Genomic DNA, 7,343 nt, shown 5'->3' with positions numbered 1-7,343 from the left:
GCTAAGCCGCTTGTGACAGTTATGCAAAGATCCTGTGGGCAGAAGCTTTTGATTTTGATGAAGTCCCAAAAGTTTATTTTCGCTTTTGTTTCCTTTGCCTTTGGAGACATATCTTTTTTTTTTTTAAAGATTTTATTTATTTATTTGACAGAGAGAGATCACAGGTAGATAGAGAGGCAGGCAGAGAGAGAGAGAGAGAGAGAAGCAGGCTTCCCGCCGAGCAGAGAGCCCGATGTGGGACTCGATCCCAGGATCCTGAGATCATGACCTGAGCCGAATGCAGCGGCTTAACCCACTGAGCCACCCAGGCGCCCCTAGAGACATATCTTGAAAGAAGTTGCTGCGGTCACCAAACTATGGAAAGAACCAAGATGCCCTTCAACGGACGAATGGATAAGGAAGATGTGGTCCATATACACTATGGCGTATTCTGCCTCCATCAGAAAGGATAAATACCCAACTTTTGTAGCAACATGGGATGGGAAGAGATTATGCTGAGTGAAATAAGTCAAGCAGAGAGAGTCAATTATCATATGGTTTCACTTATTTGTGGAGCATAACAAATATCATGGAGGACATGGGGAGATGGAGAGGAGAAGGGAGTTGGGGGAAATTGGAAGGGGAGATGAACCATGAGAGACTATGGACTCTTAAAAACAATCTGAGGGGTTTGAGGTGGCGGCGGCGTGGGAGGTTGGGGTACCAGGTGGTGGGTATTAGAGAGGGCACGGATTGCATGGAGCACTGGGTGTGGTGAAAAAATAATGAATACTGTTATGCTGAAAATAAATAAATTTAAAAAATTAGAAAAAAATAAATTAAAAAAAAAAAGATCCTGTGGGCAGGCTGGTTGGGAAGGGATCTTTGCGAGTAGCTAAAAACGAAGGGCAAAGTATGATTGAACATCTGGCTTTATTGGGGGAATTCAGGGAGAGGGGACACAAGTGCCCTTTTGCCTGCCTGAACCTCAGCAGTTGCCTCTTGCAACTGTACTAACACAGTAGCCATCAGCGCCTGCAGCCCTGGAAAGATGCCTAATCCAAATTGAGATATGTGTCAGCATAAACCACATCAGCTCTTACTTAGTGTAAAGTAAAGAAAGTAAAATATCTCACTGATAATTTTTATATTGATTGCAAGCCAAAATTATAATATTTTGAATATATTAGACCAAATAAAATATATTATTAGAATTAATTTTACCTTCACGTGATCAAGGTCAATATCAGTGGTGGTAAGTCATGTTGATAATATACCCTTGATGTGATGAACATGGCACTCTACCTCTGTGATCTTCCTCACAAATTCCCATAACCTCAATATAGTTATGAAAAAAATCAGACAAATTCCAGTAGAAGGATGTCCTATAATATCTCTGACAAACAGTCCTCACAACTCTCAAGGTCATCATAAACAATAAAAATCAGAAAAACTGTCACAACCAAGAGGAGCCCAAGAAAACATGGCAAAGAAATGTAATGTCATGACTTGGATTGGATTCGTGAATAGAAAAAGGACATTAAGTAAAAACTAAGGAAATCTGAATAAGTTTGGGAGTTTAGTTGATGATAATATGTCAGTATTGGTTCCTCATTTGTAACAAATAAGCCCTACTAACATAAGAGGTTAATAACTGGGTATGTCCATGGAGGCATATTGGGAACTCTGTAACTCTGTACTCTCTGCTCTTTTTTTTTTTTTAACCTATAAATCTAGAACTGTCTTAACAATTATGTCTCAAAAAAAAAAAAAAAAAAGGAGCGGGGGAGACAAATAACATAGAGAAGCAGGATAGAGTTGAGATTGGGTCAGGCCACATGAGAAGGCTTCTGGGGTAGCCAGCAAAGCCCTATTACCCTGGGCAGTAATTATACAGGTGCTTACCTTACAATAACTCATTCAGCCATACATTTGTTATAAGGAAACAATATTGACTTTTTAAAAAAAAATGTGGCTACTAAATAATTTTATTTTTTTATTATTTTTTTAAAGATTTTATTTATTTATGTGACACAGAGAGAGAGAACATAAGCACGGGGAGTGGGAGAGGGAGAAGCAGGCTTCCCGGTGAGCAGGGAGCCCAATGGGGGGCTTCATCCCAGGACCCTGGGATCATGACCTGAGCTGAAGGCAGAAGCTTAACGACTGAGCCACCCAGGCACCCCATTAGACAGTTTTAAATTACATATGTGACTTACATTATTTTTTATTGGAGCACTCTGCCTTAGAAGCTTCCACTATCAGAATATTGTTCCACTTTGCTTTTGCATGCAAAATGCTTGTCAGGCCCTAACAGGGCAGAGAGCGGGGACTGAAATTACAGCAACTGATTACATGACTTTTTGTGCCAGCTTGCTAATGAATGTCCATGTTGCTTTCATTGAATGATGATGGTGGTAGATTATTGGAAAAATGGCCTCTTCTATTCATGGCCCTCTGTTTGGTAGTGAGGATGCAATTTTTTGAGACAGTCCCCCACAAATAAAAGCTTTGTGCACCCTCTGAAGGAGGTTCTATTTTCCAAAGCAGACATAAAATTATCATCATCACTTCCATTTTTTTGATTCCTAATATTTCTGCATGTACTTGCTGCCTCAAGCCATCACTTGACAAAAACCACATTTTTGTTCTCAAATCCTGGGTCCAGAAATGTGGCAATGGACCAATTTAAATGGCTCCCAAGGTAACTCAATTCCCCGCATTTCCTCCACACCTCTGTTTTTGAGGTCTGCACACCACTTTTAGCATCTTTCCTGGCAAAGCATGATGGGAGCATCTTTGCAGATAAGAAATACTTGCTCTCTCTTAGGAAATATTGCTTTGGTTACTTCTTCAGCAGTTTCTGGCATAGGAACCACTTTCTCTGCAGGCAACATTTGGTGGTTAGCAAGTCCTGCAATATTGGTGTTTTAATCTGCAAAGTACTGCATTAAAGGGTTTCTTTCATTCAAGCAGCCTTTTAAGAATGTAAGAGTTGCTATTTCATCATGTTTGAACATCTTGTCTAAGTACATGACAAGGCAATTCCAAAATCTCTCATCTGCCTTGTGGTTCATCTTTGCCTGAAGGCAAATGATGAAAGTGGCCTGTTATCTTTCTGTTTGTAGGACGTAATTCTGCTTCATTAGGCTGTACACTAATTACTTGCAGAAAGCACAACTGAAGATTCGTGGCCTAAATGGAATTAAGTAACTAAAAGCCAAATAGAATTTGGGGGGATCGTTTTAATGTTATGAATCCTAGAACATCAAGCAGTACTATGAAGATTAGAATTAGAAGCTAAGGGGGGCCTGTGTCTAACTTTGGCTTGGCCATGATCTCAGGGTCCTGGGATCAAGCCCCGCATCAGCCTCAGCAGGGAGTCTGCTTGTCCCTCTCCCTCTGGCCCTCCATTCCACTCTTCTCTCTCTCTCTGCTTCTCTCCCCCCCAACTTATGCACACATGTGTTATGTATTAGTAATTTATTAGTAATTTTTTCATAACATGAAGCATTTTTTATATTCTTCATGGATTATTCTAACACTTTATTCTTTGCAAACTAAAAATATACTTTAGACTCCAACTGAGTGATAGGAATTCAAAATCCAAAACACATAAATCTTTTTTTTATCAATTACATCTAAAATGCTTGCCTATATTTGAAAATACATATTCAGATATTAATAAATGACTCCGAATGTGCGATCTCATTCTGCTTTTGACGTTGTTGTGCTGATTAGATTTAATGTAGCTCTGCAGTCGCTTGCATATCGATCAGACGCAAGTTCAGGGAGGCCAGAAATAGTATTAAAGTTGGCATGTTGCTACTTAGAATGCCGGAAGGCTTTTGACCTTCAAAAACCCAATGCCACAAATGGATTTGGGCCAAATACTGTGGCTGAAACCAGACTGTGATACAGCCCTCATTCTTAGGACACAGTGGATGAATGGAGGTCCAGGCACTTAGGCAGGAAGCAAAGGAGAAGGCAGCTACCATAGACAGAAGCGATTTGCTGCTCAAATTAACAGGGGATATAGAGTTAGGTCAGGAATAGGATTTGGTGATCAGGGCTAAGGACATTGACATCAATTAAAGGGGAAGCTTAGATTAGTCCTATACTTTATGCAAAGTCTTCTAAATATCAAGCCTGCTAGGTATTTTCCTGTGCAGCCCAGATGTCGGCTAGTTTGGTGGCCTCACTAGTTAGCTATACCAAAACTTGCCTCCACCCTTATCAGTGCTGCCAGTTATTTCCAGAAGACACTCAAAGGTGTGACTCACATCTTCCTTCTGTCAGTTGGTTTCACGTGTCTGTGGACACTGTCTATGCAGATGTTTGGAGAAGACCCTCCCCCCACCCCCCCATAGCATGGGAATCCCAGGGACCCTGCCAAGGACACTGCCTCTGGGTACACTCAGTGCCAACCCCTGGGTTCCTGAGCAGTGTTTGGCAAGGATTTGGAGAGTGTGGTGCCCAAATTTCTTCCCAAGTAGCTTTGCTTATACCCAGAGTACCTCAAATCCCTCTTGAACAGCGTTGCAGGCCTCTAAACTCCCCTCTCATTGGGGGCTAAAACCTAGACTCCTGTGCTATCACCTTTCCTCATTCTGGATTTTTCCTCTCCCACTACTTGGCTCTTCTTCTCATAAAAAGACTCCTCTACCTTCTTCCAGTTTAAATAATAACAAGGAAAAAACCCCTGTCCAAATGTAGACAGAGATGAATCAGTACTAGTGTGTGTAGAGGGTAGAGGAACAGGAATCGGGTATTGTTTTTAGCCATTCCCAAGTTGGGATGTTATTCTAATTTTCTGCTGCTGCATGAAACATTACCACAAGACCAGTGGCTTAGAACAACATCCATTTTTCTATCTCATGGTTCTGTAGGTCAGAAGTCCGGGCCAGCTTCCCCTGGGTTCTCTCCTTAGGATTCTACTGATGTTCTCTTCTGCTATGAGCGGGAAAGAATTCTCTGCTCTTGAGGGGCTCATGTGTTCAGTGAGGCTCACCCAGACGATCTGTTTTGGGGAGTGACATCTCGTTTTCATTAGATTCCATCCCTGCCCCAAAGGGAAAGAATTAGGCAAGAATGAGGGCCGTTGTGGTCATTCTTAACAATTGTGCCCTCCACATCTAGACATCAGAATTATTACTTTGATCAGAAAATAATTTCCAGATTCTCAGACATCTCTCTTCCTCTCTGAGATTCTGGTTTAGCAGAGCTGAGCATAACTCAGGAATCTGTACATTTCATGGGCTCTCAATGTGATTCTGAGGCAGTCTTTTCAGAAGAGTATTGGGCTGTCAGTAAATAGTCCAAAGAGGTCTGCTACAGGTATACTCATCTTTTATCCTCCCAATAACTTTTTTCAGATAAGTATAATTTTCTCTCCATTTTGGAGTAAGGAAATTGAGACACAGTGTCTAAGTAACTTCCCCAAGGTTCCTACAGTAAGCAGAAGAGCCAGGCTTAGAATTCCTGAGCTGTGGCTTGCAAAACCATATGAATGAACCGTATGGATGAACCGTATGGTTCATTGATCTCTTGGAAAAAGATTGATAGTAAAATGGATACTTAAGAGTTTTTTTGGATCCAGGCAGATGGGCTTACATTTAAAATAACTTGGATTAGGATGTTGGGCAGGAATCCCAAGTAAGGGGAACTGGTAGATGCACTCCAGACTTAAATTAAATTTAACTTCTCCTGTACAAAGTTAGATATTTTCTATGCCATATGTCTTTAGTTGCTTATCTACATTCAAATCAATTATGCATATTTATTGAGAGTCTTATTCATTCATTAACTCATTTTAAAAAATAAACTTATTTACAGCATCGAATATTCAAAAAATATTTAAACATTCGGTATGGGTTGATCCATGCTGGTAAAATTTGCAAGAGAAATTTCATATAGAGAAACAGATGTATAATTATCAAAGTTCACAAAGGCATATAATCTGAGTATTGCACAGTACATATGGCCATGATGCAGTAATAAGAATACACTATCCAGGGGCGCCTGGGTGGCTCAGTGGGTTAAGCCTCTGCCTTCAGCTCAGGTCATGATCTCAAGGTCCTGGGATCGAGCTCCACATTGGGCTCTCTGCTTGGCAGGGAATCTGCTTCCTCCTCTCTCTCTGCCTGCCTCTCTGTCTACTTTTGATCTCTGCCTGTCAAATAAATAAAATCTTAAAAAAAAATACACTATCCAGCAAAGGAAACAGTCAGCAAAACTAAAAGGCAACCTACAGAATGGGAGAAGATATTTGCCAATGACATATCAGATAAAAGGCTAGTATGCAAGATCTATAAAGAACTTACGCAACTCACACCCCCAAAAGAAATAATCCAAACAAGAAATGGGCAGAAGACATAAACAGACTTTTCTCCTAAGAAGCCATACAAATGGATAACAGACACATGAAAAAATGCTCAACATCCCTTGGCATCAGGGAAATACAAATCAAAACCACAATGAGATGCCACCTCACACCTGCTAGATGGCTAAAATCAACAAGTCAGGAAACAACAAATGTTGGTGAAGGTGTGGAGAGAGGGGAACCCTCTGACACTATTGGTGGGAATGGGAGCTGGTACAGCTCTGGAAAACAGCATGGAGGTTCCTCAAGAAGTTGAAAATAGAGCTACCCTACAAGCCAGCAATTGTACAACTAGGTATTTACCACAAAGATACAAATGTAGTGATCTGAAGGGGCACCTGCACCCCAGTGTTCATGGCAGCAATGTTTACAATAGCCAAACTATCAAAAGAGCCCAGATGTCCCTTGCAGATGAATGGATAAAGAAGATATGATATACACAATAGAATATTACTCAGCCATCAGAAAGGATGAATACTTAACATTTACATCAGTGCGGAAGGAACTGTTGGGTATTATGCTGAGTGAAATAAGTCAACCAGGGAAGGACAATTGTCATACAGTTTCACTCATATGTGGAATGTAAGAAACACGGCAGAGGACCGTAGGGAAAGGGAGGGAAAACAGAATGGGAAGTCATCAGGGAGGAAGAAAAACCACAAACGACTCTAAACTATAGGAAACAGAGTGAGGGTTGCTAGAAGGGAGGTGCTTGGGAAGATGGAGTAGCTGGGTGATGGGCATTAAGGAGGGCACATGATGTGATGAGCACTGGGTGTTATGCAACTGATAAAGTATTGAACAATACATCTGAAACTAATGATGTACTGTAAGTCGGCTGATTGAATTAAAATTTAAAAAAAACACACTATCACACACTCATTATACTGTGAGTTCCAAAGGACAGCAATAATTTAGGACCTTTTCACAAAGGGAAAATTCTATTAGTCCAAGCACTGTTTGTTCGAGACAACATTATACA

The sequence above is a fragment of the Mustela nivalis genome (assembly GCF_964662115.1).
Source record: "Mustela nivalis genome assembly, chromosome: 7".
Classification (NCBI taxonomy): domain Eukaryota; kingdom Metazoa; phylum Chordata; class Mammalia; order Carnivora; family Mustelidae; genus Mustela; species Mustela nivalis.
The sequence above is the reverse complement of the archived record's forward strand: the minus strand, read 5'-3'. Positions refer to the sequence as shown.